This window comes from Octopus sinensis, linkage group LG17 (assembly GCF_006345805.1).
Source record: "Octopus sinensis linkage group LG17, ASM634580v1, whole genome shotgun sequence".
NCBI classification, from domain to species: Eukaryota; Metazoa; Mollusca; class Cephalopoda; order Octopoda; family Octopodidae; genus Octopus; species Octopus sinensis.
This window is the reverse complement of record NC_043013.1, coordinates 50,234,633-50,250,419: the sequence shown is the minus strand read 5'-3', so window position 1 is coordinate 50,250,419 and position 15,787 is coordinate 50,234,633. Positions and strand designations below refer to the sequence as shown.

The 15,787-nt window shown below is 39.7% G+C and overlaps 1 protein-coding gene across 1 annotated transcript in view; it reads left to right on the top strand.

Annotated features, from left to right (window-relative positions):
- The first annotated feature begins 8,183 nt into the window (after window positions 1–8,183).
- LOC115220943 overlaps window positions 8,184–15,787 on the top strand; it is a 104,915-nt gene continuing 97,311 nt past the window's right edge. Inside the window, exon 1 of the mRNA XM_036510576.1 lies at window positions 8,184–8,332. The gene's annotated coding sequence lies outside the window, so the exon portion shown is untranslated. The remainder of the gene's footprint in view (window positions 8,333–15,787) is intronic.

Here is a 15,787-nt window from a genome sequence, read left to right as displayed (position 1 = left end):
TTCAATTTTTTTTTTTCTTTCCTTTTCCATTTCCACAGGTCTTGTACTGTCGTGTTATTTTCAGATAATAGTGTAAATCCTAGTACTTAACCTTGTTGCAAAATGCCTCTTTGGAACCTCTGAAGACAAATTTTTTAGCAGTGTGAGGACAGTTAATAACAACAGTGATCTCTCAGTGATGGGTGGTATTTGTGTACTACCAACCAAGAAGCCAAACTTACTACTGACCCCTGACCCAACTTTTCATCTTTGATCTCCTCAAGCGATCAAGACTTAATTTGTAATTTGTTTGAAACTCATGCAAACCCAAATCATCAGCTCCTGAATATGTGTGTATGTTTGTACACATACACATATCATCATCATCATCATCATTAACATTTAACGTCCATTTTCCATGGTGTCATGGGTTGGGCAGCTTGAGAGGAACTGGCAAGGCCAGAGGCTGCACCAGGTTTCTACAACAGGATGCCCTTCCTAATGCCAGCCACTTTACAGAGTGAACTAGGTGCTTTTTATGCGGCATCAGCACCCACACCAATGCTTTTTGGGTCTCAATTCTATTGTTGTGGGTGGGTCTTCTTGAATACAGCAATGTGCCACATATCTCAGTCCTCAGTCATCTCCTTCATAAGGTTCAGCATTTTAAGATCGGCATTCAGTAGGAAGTATTGAAGGCTAATCTCACAACACTGAAGATGTATATAGACCAAATATGCGGCTGGTGTAAAGCTCCAGCCAGACAGGGTTGATGAGACAGTGGGGTAGACAGACTCATAAAAGTGAAAAGACAGACATGGGAAGACTGGAAGAATGAGAGCAGCAGAGAATTATATCTGGCTAGCAGTAATACCTGTCATTAATTGGGTAATTACTTTTATTTTTTCTCGGGAGCCACATTCAAAGTGTTATTATATTGAGAGATTTACTCCTCCTGTATGTGTGTATTTTATAAGAAAAAACATGTAATAATTGAAGTAGAAAAAAAGGTCAATTTCATACACGAACTTCTGTTTGTTTATTATATGACAATAATAAGTGAGTTGTATGTGTTATTTTATATATCAATACAGTAATGGCAATTATATTATACACAAGGCTTTGGTTGGCACAAAGCTGTAATGAAAGAGAATTGCACAATGTGCTGCACAGTGGAACTGAACCCAAGGCAACATGGTTGGAAAGCAAGCTTCTCGAACTCACAGCCAATCCAATAATGGAGAGCTACGTTTTGGATAATATATTCCTTGATACAATATGGTTAACAAAAAGATGGGTTATTTAGGCGGGAAGATCTTTGATTTTAATATTTCCTCGAGCAACGCAACAACTAACAACGCTTCACCATACAGGGTGTTCCAGAATTAAACTATATGTTTCAATGAAATTGAGCAAATTTTAAAAAAACTGACAGAATTTTATGTTTATTATCAAAACAAATAGTTTTATAAATCTCAAGTTAAACATTTATTGAAAATTTTCAACATGTCTGTATCCCTTTATACTTCAGATCTCTACTTAGCGTTGTGAAACACATTTTGAAGCATTTCAGGGGTTAGCTCTTCAAAGCCACAGTCGAACCAATTCTACTATATGGCTCAGAAACCTGGATGTTATCAAAGAAGCTTGAGAGGCGGTTGGATGGAACCTACACTCGCCTCCTTATGAGAGCTCAAAATCTCTCGTGGAAGCGCTATCCAGCCAAAATGCAAATATATGGGAAACTACCACCTGTGTCATCTCTTGTGAAAGGTAGGAGAGTCCAGTTTGCTGGACATTGTTGTAGAGCTGAAAAAGAGGTAATTTCTACTCTTCTCCTCTGGAAGCCATCTACTCGCAATACCAGAGGGCGCACACTCTCCTACCCTGATGTAATCTCCAGGGATACAGGCATCCAGCAACAGGACCTCCGTAATGCCATGATGGACCGTGAAGTCTGGCATCGCATGGTAAATTCCATTGTCTCGACCACGATCTTGCACTGCTAACTGAATGTGTTCTTTAAGCTCAGCCAAACGATTGCTCCATCTTGGGAATGGAGGTTAAGAAAATGGTTGCTGCCAAATTGAAAAAAAGCTGTCATGGACAAATGAGAAGGGTCCAACTGGAATGAAAATAAAATTATAAACAAAATTAAAAATTTATACACTTTTAACACATATTAAACATGATAAGCATAAATAGAAGTGAGTTTTAAAAAAGATGCATCCAATTTCACTCAAATCATCATTAATCCTGGGACACCCTGTATTACTCGTCTGACTAAACGAGGGAGAGAACACAGGGAGTGGGGACTAATTGCAGGTGGCGAGCATAGCTTCCGGAAGTGGTCACACAGTCGAACTCAAATGGCTGTGAGTCACAACAGCAGTTTGTTTTTTTTTTTTGTATGAACATTTTGCATTATATAGTTCAGGCATGGATGACATAGAAGGCAGACATGCTGCGTTGCACATGATTGGAAACGTGAAACATCAACAGGGCACTTCTGGAGAATGGATGAATGGGTTTTTTTGTGCCTTTACCCAGCTGCACACACACATGTACATGGCCCCGTGGTATGTGGGATGGTAACATGAAGCATCAACAGGGTGCTGACAAAAGTTTTCATGTTCTTCTCATTTCCTCTGCCAAATTGGACAAAAAAGTTTTCATGAAATATTATCTGCTACCTATGATGCATAAATAGCATCAATATTTTATCGTCGGAAAATGGCCTAAAACAAAGGTAAAACCTAGCGCAGTATACTCACATCTGATTAATCTACATTTTGGTGGGGAATTATTTTAGTCAACAACTATTTGAGGAGCCTGGTTAATGTTTGTTGCAAATTTGGAGGAAAACAACTGGATACTCTTTGATTTATGGGCCTTAACACTGCGAAAATGCTTAAAAAATGTGGTTTATCTTCCCCTATGCCCACATTAGGCAAGAAGATGAAAATCTTTTCGGCCCATGGCATTTCATGGACCCTATGTAATGCATGCGTAACATTTCATTAAAATTGGTGGGGTGGCTCTCGAGTTTTAACAACATGACAAACACACAGACAGACACGTCCTGTGTTTTATATATATAGATAGCAAAAAGTAAAGGGGAAAAATAGAATTAATATTTTTGATTTTGTTTGGCTTTATGAATTTAATTTTTTAAAATGCTTTTGTCAATTGCTTGATACAAGAAAGAAGAAATTGGAAAAATCCTGACCAAAACAGAAATTCTAACAAAAATTACAGAAAGAGAAAGTTGTGTTTATTTCTATCATGCAACACTTATTATCGCACTCACGCACATATGTTCATATATATGTGTGTGTGTGTCTTTTAGTTTTTGTTTACTTATACACTTCAACAAATGAGCCAATTGAACAACTCTGTGTGGTTGTTCAATTTGCTAGAAATAACAGCAAAATCTCTCTCATCTTATGTCCATGCTGTGTCGGCGTTGGGGTTACCACTTTAGCAGGATATCTTCATTTTTACATCGGGGTCACCACTTTAGATGGTTAGTGTCCACATCACGCCGGGGTCACCACTTTAGATGGTTAGTGTCCACATCACGTTGGGGTCACCACTTTAGATGGTTAGTGTCCACATCACGCCGGGGTCACCACTTTAGATGGTTAGTGTCCACATCACGCCGGGGTCACCACTTTAGATGGTTAGTGTCCACATCACGCCGGGTTTACCACTTTAGATGGTTAGTGTCCACATCACATTGGGTTTACCACTTTAGATGGTTAGTGTCCAGATCACGTTGGGGTCACCACTTTAGATGTTACAGGTTGTGGTGTCATCTAATGAGACTCCGCTCAGAAGGTTGTAATGTTGTTTGGTAGTAGACCTGGATGAAGAATATGCAAACAGAAGGCTGGTGACTTTAAATATGTTTATTGTGGTCACAAACTGAATTGAAATGGCTGATGTGCTTTTGTTCACATATATACAAGCATCTGCGTGGGTTGTGTGTTAGCTGTTAACCCTGGTGAGAAGCTCATGAACAACGAAGTGTAGGAACCAGTGCAGTGTGTTGGTGCTGTGTAGATGTTGGCGACGTTGGTGAGAGACATCAGTGGAGGCAACGAAGATGGGGGTCGCTGCAATGTGGTCAGTGGTTAGAAAGTCTGGAATCAACTGATTTCTTTATTTGGCACCCAAGCCATGACATAGAGGGGACAGCACAAGGACAGACAGAACACCATGGTTGGGACAAAAAACATAAAATGAATGAAAATGAAAAAATGTATAATGAAATCTATGATATATATCTTTACTACCCACAAGGGGCTAAACATACAGGGGACAAACGGATTAAGTCGATTACATCGACCCCAGTGCGTAACTGGTACTTAATTTATCGACCCCGAAAGGATGAAAGGCAAAATCGACCTCGGCGGAATTTGAACTCGGAACATAACGGCAGACTAAATATGGCTACGCATTTCGCCTGGTGTGCTGACGATTCTGCCAGCTCGATGATAATGAAATGGCTGCATTGAACCCCACTTCTCAAGCAGGACCATTTAACTGTTAATTTATACAAGTTATGAAAGTTTCCTCTTTCTTTTTGCATTTTTTTTTCCTGAAAGGCATGGTTGTTGGCAGCAGTCATGCACGAAATGGAGGAAGATGCAAGGATTCTGAAGATAACTTCCACCACCACTCTTAGCGCAATGTCTTATGGTAGAAGAATCTCTTCTACAATTCCATGTAGATCTTTCAACTCAACTTGAATTACCATTTCTATGCCGTAGCCCCCATCAATTAACTTCCTTCATTCTGGTTATCTTCAGAATCCTTGCATCTTCCTCCATTCTGTGCATGACTCCTGCCACCAGCCATGCCTCTTCGATCTCGGGGAGCACTCTGCCGACTCTCACTTTGGCAACACCTTTGCCACAGTACATCGGCAGCAGCACCCACTCTTGTGTCCTTATTGGCTCAGTGGAGAGATTAATAACGTCCTCCTCACCGGAGAACCTAACCTCCACTGTGCAGTATTTTCTTCCACATGTATAGTAGGTGGTTAACCCTCTCACTTCAGCTAGACATTCTTCTATTGCCTCTATTGGAGCAATTTCTATTTTCTTGGTAGCGGTTGATAACGTCCTGTATACAACCGTCTTCCTTGTTACATTCTTCATCACTTCTTCTGGCGAGGTCAGCTTTAAACTAGACCCTTCCTTTTGTAACAATTTTTTCCTTTTTCCCATTCCTCTGTCTCTATTTTTATCTCGCGAACTTCAAGGGTGTTGGTCGTAATACTCTGTGTAGTTGCGGATGCATAACTTGCGACACATTCCATTTCTCCTCCTTTTCCCACTTCACCCATAATGGGGAAGAAACAATTTTCAAAAACAGGCAAAACACAGCAACAAAAATTCAACAATCTAAACAATTCAACGAATCTTGGTTCTCCCACGTGGGGAGACCTACAACAAACATATAATAACAGTGTGTAACAATTCAAACTCACGTCAAAGAAACTACTACCAATACCCTTCTTGCTTTACAAAGCTCACCGACTCAGTCTGGAATCAACTGATGCCGAGCCTATGAAGAGGTGAACTTTTATAGCTGAAGGGTAGGCTCAAATGCTTGTTTGGAACAGACTGTCTCATGTGACTTATTTGAAGGCTGCAATTGGTTGGGTTGCATATTGGCGCACATATTTGTTATATAATAGAGAGAGGAAGTTCACCAGAGTTCGTTACAGTTGTATTCGAAAGCCAAAGGATGTTTTTTAGCCGAGGTGTAATTTGATAATTTCAAAACATAAGACTTACCATGTTATCTGGTGTATGGCCGAGTTCAAATGGGTAGAAGACCTAAAGCAAATGTGTGCATGTATGTGTGTGTGTGGTTGGGACTGGGGTCAATTTCAATCCAATCGTAGAAAGGCATTCAAATAATCAGCCACTCTGAAAAGACAGTTTCATGCCATCATCTCGCTCTCTCTTTCACTTCCTCTGCTCAATACACGCATCAGATTTAAGTATCTTAATTTTCTGATTAAGGTAATTGTTGAGAAGTGGTAATGCAATACATAAGTGATGGTTTCAAATCTCTTTCAGAAATTACAAGAGATCTACTTAATAACTTTTTATTTAAGTAACAAAATTTCTTTCAACAATTTCTTTCTTTTAAGCATGACACACGCGGCAGGTACGTATAAAAAAACAAATTGGCATATTAATATTATCGATGATACAAAACTAGCTAGAAAGAGAGACATATTGTTGAGAACAGTAGATTTCGTTGGGGGTACCTGTTATCTCAATTCTAACTTTTCATGACCAAGAAGAGGTCAAGAGGGTCAAGTGGTAAAGATATAAATCAGCTTAGCAAAGCCATATGTTAAATGTAACTTGCTGTCAACCATTGTTTCTCTGTAAGAAAAGTGCTGTTGTAATGTTAAGGGAAATTGGTAGATTCTGGTTCAAATTTACTCTATGCCTAAATGAGATCACGGATCTTTTCGGTTTGAATGGCAGTTTTTTCTAGCGGTCATATGAAATTGTCACCCATAATTATGACCCTAGTATCGATCTATTGCATTTCAATCTGTTTTAGGGTTAGGGGTGGGGGAAGGGTATCTTTTTTTCTTCACAAATGTAAATAAACCCAATCTGTTTCTTAAACAAGGGACATATTCATACGGCACAGAATGTTTTTTTTTTACCTCAATGGACGTCAGTGATTGGTTAAAATTGCAAAAATTGAAGAAAAACAACAACAAATATCTTACAAACTATAGAATTTTCTCAATAAAGCCAAGAGAAAAAGATGTTTTAGAAAACACATTCTACCAGTATACGAAGTTTAAAAGTGTTTAGTTACAAAGAAATTATGTTCAAAACTGCCGTTCAAACCGAAAAAATCCGAGATCACTACATATCCCTCAACCAAATGATGTCGGAAAGCACGTCTCAGTAATGTGTGTTTATATGTGTGTATCAACATGTGAATAGGAAGGTTAAATTAAAATTGTGCTACTTAGGCGCAGGAGTGGCTGTGTGGTAAGTAGCTTGCTAACCAACCACACGGTTGCGGGTTCAGTCCCACTGCGTGGCATCTTTGGCAAGTGTCTTCTACTATAGCCCCGGGCCGACCAATGCCTTGTGAGTGGATTTGGTAGACAGAAACTGAAAGAAGCCTGTCGTATATATGTATATATATGTTTATGTGTGTGTGTGTGTCTGTGTTTGTCCCCCTAGCATTGCTTGACAACCGATGCTGGTGTGTTTACGTCCCCGTCACTTAGCGGTTCGGCAAAAAAGAGACCGATAGAATAAGTACTAAAAAAGGTGGTGCTCCAGCATGGCCGCAGTCAAATGACTGAAACAAGTAAGAGAGTAAGAGACTTCTCATAACTTCAAATTTCCGCTATAACTTCACCGTCGTCGCTACAGGCATTGCTAAGAAAAACAACAACAAAATTTGCATAAAGGCTCCCGTCAAAAGGTAAATACACTTTAAGGAAGATATAAACCCTGGGCCACACCACCGTCATCACAAAATGGTAGCTGAGTTATGTTTGTGCATAACCCAGTAAATAAATGAAAAAGAAATTACGGAAATTAACAAAAAAACAGTTGATCCAATGAGAGTTCTTGCGGGTCAAAACGAAAGATCGCCCAATATTATGTTTTATCACTACTATATGTTTCTTTATTACCCACAAGGGGCTAAACATAGAGGGGACAAACAAGGACAGACAAACGGATTAAGTCGATCACATCGACCCCAGTGCGTAATTGGTACTTAATTTATCTTAAGGCGGCGAGCTGGCAGAAACGTTAGCACGCCGGGCGAAATGCGTAGCCGTATTTCGTCTGTCGTTACGTTGTGAGTTCAAATTCCGCCGAGGTCGACTTTGCCTTTCATCCTTTCGGGGTCGATAAATCAATTACCAGTTACGCACTGGGGTCGATGTAATCGACTTAATACCTATGCCTGTCTTTGTTTGTCCCCTTTGTGTTTAGCCCCTTGTGGGTAATAAAGAAATAGGTACTTAATTTATCGAACCAGGAAAGATGAAAGGCAAAGTCGACCATGCGGAATTTGAACTCAGAACGTAATGGCAGACGAAAAACCGCTAAGCATTTCGGCCGGCGCGCTAACGTTTCTGCCAGCTCGCCGCGTCACCAAACAAACAACCTAGATACAAACCACTACTTGCCACTATGTGTACAGCGTCGCCGACTTATGCTGGTGACTGATTATTTTAAACTTCCTTATACAGGTGTGCTGTAATCTACCTTTGCGCGTGTAGTAGTCTATCTACGCATGTCTCAGGAAACATACAGAACCGTCCATTGAAGGTAATCAGGTAACTTTTCATAACTCTTCACTTTTTTTATTTTGTTTTTTGTTGGTCTTTCAAAATTATTATTATTATTATTATTATTGTAATTAACTTTCAAATTGCTTTGAAGAGAAACTTTAGCTTGTTACCTAATCGTTAAGAGGTTGTATTATTTACATCCCTAATAGTTTTAGGTCTGATCGTAATAACCTTCTCCTCTCTAAAGTTTCTGTGACACTGAAAACTTAGCTTACCTGCATTGCGAGTTAGTTACTAGTTTGCTAGAAGAAATAACGATGATTATAGTATTTATATATATATATTTTTTGTATTTATTATTCTTTTGAATACTGAAAATCTTATTAGTTCTTAGAACTTGATTATGTTTTACCCCTGTATCATTAGGGACGATGAAGTGATAGGGTTGTTGTAATGGTGACCGGTAATAAAGTCACAATTAATTTATGGGATCCGGACAAAACTCCCTTGGACAACACCCTCCCCCGGACAAAATCCCTGTGACTTCTTTTCCATGACTTTTTTTTTACCTGTATTCGTTGTCTTGGGAGATGTCTTGGTAAGTTTGTTTTTGTTTTTGTTTTTCTTAGTGAAAATCGTGCGGGTGTTAATCGAAAATTTTACCTATTTTTCAATGTACGTGGAAAAAAATACAGAGATTAAGAATATGGGGATTTTTTTTTTTTAATCTCAAGTTTTCTATGAAAAACTCCAAACTGACTGAAACTGTAAATGTCGATATCCTAAAAATAATAGCCAAATGCTTGGAGAACATTTGTGTGTGTGTGTGTGTGTGTGTGCGCGCGCGCACAACAAATTCAATTACTTATACGAATAAACAAAGTACAGAAATATATGCTCTACATCTCTGTTATATATGTCAGCTTTCGTTTTCGCATCCATGAAGTTTTTGAGGATGACGGTAAAGTTATTTGATGCACCCACTAAAAGATTTGGGAATGGGGCTAATGCAAATTCACACCTCCCCTTCAGAAATGCATTTTTCTGAAAAAGTTTATTCTGACATATAAAACCTAGGAATCCCAATAAACTTTTTCAGAAAAATGCCTTTTTCTAGGAGCAACATCTTCAATAATGGCAATGATCATTATTATTATTATTATTATTATTATTATTATTATTGAGTGAGAGAGCAGTGCATGCCATCAAAGTGACACTGGGGTAAAATATACGAAGCCCAGTATACCCATCATGACTACTCGTCTGATAAGGGTACACTAGGCACATGCATCACAACCATGTGTGCACAACATGGTGATCTCATATCAAGATAAACAGCACATGACCTTGCAGGTGGGGCCCAGTTAGAATTTTCTTCTGGTTGAGTAACCCATCCCGCTCAAAAGGTCCTTGAATAAGGGTTGATTAAGGATGTTGAACGAAACACCCATGTTTCCAGAGGTGAATTATCCAAACCCCCAAAGAATCCCTCTCAACACATGGCTATGATGCTCCCCCACTACTTCTGCCCGTGATCAGAGATGCACATATCATTAGCCGCTAAGGGACACGCTCAACTGGTTAAGGTCAAACAACTGACAAGCAAATCTGTGGTATTGAGCAGAATATTTGCTGTAGCCCATCTTTTATACCTAGATTATTATTATTATTATTATAGTTAGCTGACAGAATCATTTGCACACTAGACAAAATGCTTAGCGGTATTTCTCTCTTCTTTACATTCTGAGTTCAAATTCCACTGATGTCAACTTTGCTATTCATCCTTTTGGGGTCAATGAAATAAGTACCAGTTGTGCACTGGGATCAATGTAATCAACTAATCCCTTTCCCACCAAATTTCAGGACTTGTGCTTATTCTAGAAAGGATTATTATTATTATTATCATTATCATTGCTATTATTAGCATTATTATATTAACTAGCAGACATACCCAGCATAGCTTGGGATTAAAATGGCATGGTTTGTCTATATGTTACAGTTATGTAAAAATCAAAATCAAATCAAATCAAAATCGATGAACATCAATGGAATTTGTAGTTTTGTGGTACCAGTGCTGGTGGCACATAAGAAAACCATCCGAACATGGCCGTAGCCAGTACCGCATCGACTGGTCTCCGTGCTGGTGGCATGTAAAAACACCATCCGAGCGTGGCCGTTCGCCAGCCTCGTCTGGCACCTGTGTCTGTAGCACATAAAAAAAAAAACACCATCCGAGCGTGGCCGTTCGCCAGCCTCGTCTGGCACCTGTGTTGGTGGCACATAAAAAGTACCCACTACACTCACGGAGTGGTTGGCGTTAGGAAGGGCATCCAGCTGTAGAAACACTGCCAGATCTGACTGGCCTGGTGCAGCTTTTGGGCTTCCCAGACCCCAGTTGAACTGTCCAACCCATGCTAGCATGGAAAGCGGACGTTAAACGATGATGATGATGTTGGAACAGGTGATGTGGGAAAGTGCAGCATTGACAACAAAACAGTTGTGGAGTAAATGCTAGGCTAATTTGACTAAGCAACATGTCATGGCCCCTGTTTGAAGTATTCGAGGCCCTAACCTGTTATGGAAATTGGGGGTGGGGGTATGGGATTTTGAACACACCAAATAACTAATTTGGAAGAATGTTAGCCTGGTAGTTCTTGGTAAGCAAGCTTTGATCTTGTGCCAACAATATGAAACTTTCAGTCCTGCACTTCCCAGCTACTGATGGGTTGTTGCTTGATCTACATCAGCATTTTGGCTTTGAAGTTGTTATAACGTGAAGCCTCGTCCGCTTGTATGTTGCCATCGGTACTGTTATATTCTTGTCACCACTATTATGTTGTGGCAGTATTACATGTCTTACTATCTTTGACTCATCTATCGTGCTATTGCTGATAGCTCTGTAAGGTGACTTTGTAACATCTACCTTGATGCTAACTTGAACTCGTATACATCACATAACTGACACCAAGTCCAACTGAGAACTCATGCAACGACTCTACTACTACTGACCCTCTACAACAACTGTCTGACTTTATAGTGGCTGGCCCGTACCACTTTGTCACATCTCTCCTTTTAATTTTTTTTGGTGGGGTGTGAAGCAAGTAATTTTATTTTACTTTATTCACCCCTCCTCCCTTTTTAGCATTTTTTTTCCAACTTAATATTTTTCTTTTTGGAGTCTGTTTGTAGGAACTCTGTATTCTTCTACTTTTGCACATAGGTTCAACTGCCTGTTGGTACCTGAAATGTGTCACAGTTATTTCATAGTTTCTTCCACTCTTCACTTGGTTTCTGCGTCTCTTTTCAATACTTTTTCTGCTTTTAATTCCATACATCATTTTTTCTATGTACTTTATAATTTTTCCTTCTTCCCAGTGATGTTTTCCATTTCTATACAACCTCATGTACACATTATCACCAATTTTGAAAAATTTTGGATTGTCTTTCCTGATACTTTTGTTTCCTTGCCAGGTAACAGTTTATCAAAAACTAATTTCACCTTCCTGGTGACCATCAGTTCAGCTGGTTAGCTTCCTACGGGTGTCACTCAGTACACCCACTGGAATTGCCATAAAGCAACTTCATTTGTGGATGCTTTGTCTGCATTTTCCAAAGCTCTTTTAAAAGTGTCCAACAAACTGTTCTGCTTGTCCATTTGATCTGGGATGGTAACGTGTTATTGTTTTATGTTCTACTGGGAACACTTTCTCAGAATTTTCTGAATTCACTGGACACAAATTGTGTTCCAATATCAGATACAATCACATCTGGTATGCCAAATCTTGTGAATAATTTGTGCAAAAAATTTATTATAATTGAGGCAGTTGGTCTTTTGCACTTAACAATTTCCAGCCATTTTGTAAAACTGTCAACGACAACTAAGTAGTAATAACCATTTAACGGACCTGCAAAATGTGTTGTCTTGTTCATGGACTTTTTGCTTCTGGCTATTTTTGAGTAGACAATTTTGCTGCCAGAGTTTTTAACTTCCTTGTCTATCTTCAGCCAATACACACAACTGTGCAGAAGTGCTTTGATCCTTGCGATACCCGGATGTCCAATACGGAATTCTTTCAAAATCCTTTCTTATGGAGTCTCAGGTACCACTACCCTTTGGCTATGCATCAGTATGCCATTGCATGTTAAATACGAGGGGCGTTCAATAAGTAATGCCCCTGACCCACTTCCCATAGCAGTAGAGCAACGAAACTTAGCACAGTTATTAGTCTTTTTCTACATAGGAACCACCCAGAGTTACACATTTCTCCCATCGTTTGATGCAGCTCTGGAGACCGTTTTTGTAGAAGACCCCAGCTTGGTCCTCCAACCACGATGTGACTTCAGAAATCAAGGCTGCATCATTTGGGAAACACTTTCCTTTCGAAAACAACTTCATGGCTGGGAAGAGGTGAAAATCAGAGGGTGCAAGGTCAGGAGATGGGGGAGGAGTTCATAGTCGCATGCCTGTGCTTCTGATCTGGCGACACGCGGGTTGTGGACCGGAGCGTTGTCCTGCAGAAGGAGGATGCCTTTGCTGATCTTGCCCCGCCTCTTGATTTTGATAGCTTCTCTTAATTTCCTCAAAAGTGAAGCATAATAGGCTCCTGTAATTGTGGTACCCTTTGCCAGGAAATCTGTCATCGCTACTCCGTCCTGGTCCCAGAAGACTGTGAGCATGAACTTGCCAGTGGAGGGCTGTACCCTTGCCTTCTTTGGAGGAGGTGAGTCATGGTGCTTCCACTGCATTGACTGGGCTTTGGTCTCTGGATCATAGTGATGGACCCAGGTTTCATCCTGTGTAATCAGTCTTTTGAAAAATTTTGACTCATCTTCTTGGTACGTCTCCAAATTCATCCTCGAGCACTCAACGCGTTCTTACTTCTGGAAAGGTGTGAGCAACCTGGGAATCCATCTGGCAGACACCTTTTGCATATGCAAATGGTCATGAATGATAGTTTCCACAGACCCGGTACTAATCTTGATGGACAGATGCCTCATCAACGGCAGAAGGGGGGGGGGGCGACCAGATCTGGGAGTTGTTTTCACAGAGTTCCGACCATGTTTGAATTCACAATGCCAGCGTTTTACAAGGTCATATGATGGGGCATCATTACCATAAGTTACTTTCATTTCATCAAAAGTCTCCCGTGGTGTGCGTCCTTTCAAATACAAAAACCGGATCACTGCTCAACACTCAACAGTCTCCATTTCACACTTGACTCAGTTCAAACACCTGTAAATCAGAAACCACAATTAGTTCAGAGCTGTAATTTGCCACTATAGAGATATAAATAATTGCACATGCAAAATTTCAGCTAGATCAAACAACTGCAAGTGGGTCAGGGGCATTACTTATTGAACGTCCCTCGTATATGTTTACATCTTGTTTTTTCTCACTGAACCTTTTTTTGTTTTCTTTCACTGACCCAAGAGTTTTTTTTGTTTCATTAATAAACTTGTCTTTTGATGTATGTCTAGAGTATTGGTAACTCTCATACAGTGTTCCCCATCATGTGTTTCATTTCCCCTTCAGCTCATAGGGCTGCTGTTACTGTGTCCTTGAATGGTTCACCATTCCTGGGTGTTAACCTGGATAGGCTGTCAGCATGTCCTAGCTTTTACAAAGGTAAATATTCCATAGAATACTCGTAGTTTAGTAGAATGGCACCCTATCGCTGCAACCTGTTTGCTCTATGTACTGTGATTCCTTTCTTGGATCCATAAATCGTTAGCAACAGGTGATGGTCTGTTTGTAGTCTAAACCGTCCACCATGTATAAACCTGAGGAACTTTTTTATGCCAAATGTAATTGCCAATGCCATTTTTTCACTTTGACTTCACTTTCTTTCCTCCGGCAAGAACGTCCTTGACAAGTGAGCTATCATCTTTGACTTGTCCGTTGTGGTATCGCTGATAGCTCAGCAAGACAATGACTTTGAAACGTCTACCTTGATGGTAACTCAAACTCCTATATATCATGTAGCTGGCACTGACTCCAACTGGGAACTCATACAACAGCTCTGCTACTACTGACCTCCCTAAAGTGAATGGCTCTCACTTTGTCATGTGAGAAGGAGTGTACCATTTTCACAACAACAGAAGTATATATTGTTTATTATTATTATTACCTCTGCCTTAACGAAGGCATCATTTTCAGCCGTGTTTGTTTGCTTGTTTGTCTGTGGACAAGATATCTCAAGAACTGCTGGATGGATTTGGATGAAACTTTCAGGGATGTTTGGCCTCGTGACTGGCATGAACTGATTAGATTTTGGGATAGACCTGGTACCAGACAAGGATTCTGGATTATTTTTTTGTGTTTTTTGTGTTAATTTTTGAGAGTGGTTGAGTTCATTTTTAGTATTTTCGTTTGTGAGAGCAGTTGAGTTTCTTTCAGATATTCTCATTTTAAAAATCATCTCTGGCTAATTGTTGAGAGGATATTGGTGTTGTCTTGGCAGAGGTTTGCACTCTCTGAGTGCTCTTGTTGACATTGTTTTACTTCTCAGAACATTTGGTCTTGTTTGTTCTGGTAGATTCTGTGAGAGCGGACAGCAGCTTATTGTCAGAGGTCTCACAGGGTCTCTTTCTGCACATTATAAGCTTTGATACTCGGTTGTTAATTATCGTGGGAGGCATTCACCATCCAAGTACCAATCTCAAAGTTTCTTTTGTGATGCTTCGTGTTTCAATTAATTTTAAATATAACAAAGAATTTTGTAAAATAACTTAGTTATCATTAAGCTAGTGTTAGGAACATAAATTGTGACTCAGAACTTATGAAAACAAGACATTTGTACTACAGAGCCAAAGGCACTTTCAGTTGAGTTGGTATCAAAAGGGTTCAACAAATTTGCCTTTGAATCCAAGTGTACCACAGAAAGCTGTACTAGAAATGGTATTTATCATACCAGGATCAATTACAATTGTTACCATGTGAAAGGTTTCTAACTTCTTACATTGCATATTATTTCAGTCTAAATGTTCAGTGTTTTCAAATGCTATCTTTTTCTATCTCTCTCTCTTTTATGTGAAAGGCAACAACTCACATCATGGCAAAATCCAGTTAGCTTTGCTGATATATGGTAGTCTCTCAAGTTCTGTATTTTCTTGCTGAACAGCCTGCACAGATGATTGTAGTGATCAAATGTTTGTGCTGCACATTAGCTTGCTCCCTCCATCAAATCAACATCATCTGTACAGGTGCATGATGTTCCACATGTCAGATATTGAAGTGATTGCAGAGCAAGGCAAGATGAAGTGTTTTGTTCAAGAATGCAACACCACTAAGTCTGGATATCAAACCTATGATCTCATGATTGTGATGCAATACCCTAACCACTGGGCCATGCTGATATATACAAGAAGGACAATTCAATAATCCACTATCAACAACAGGGAGGAAACCTTATCTACAAGCTAGTGGTTATAGTATGTTGGTAACTGAGTCTTTGCTATCCAGCTAGTTGGCCTAAAATGTTTTGCAGTATCACTAATACA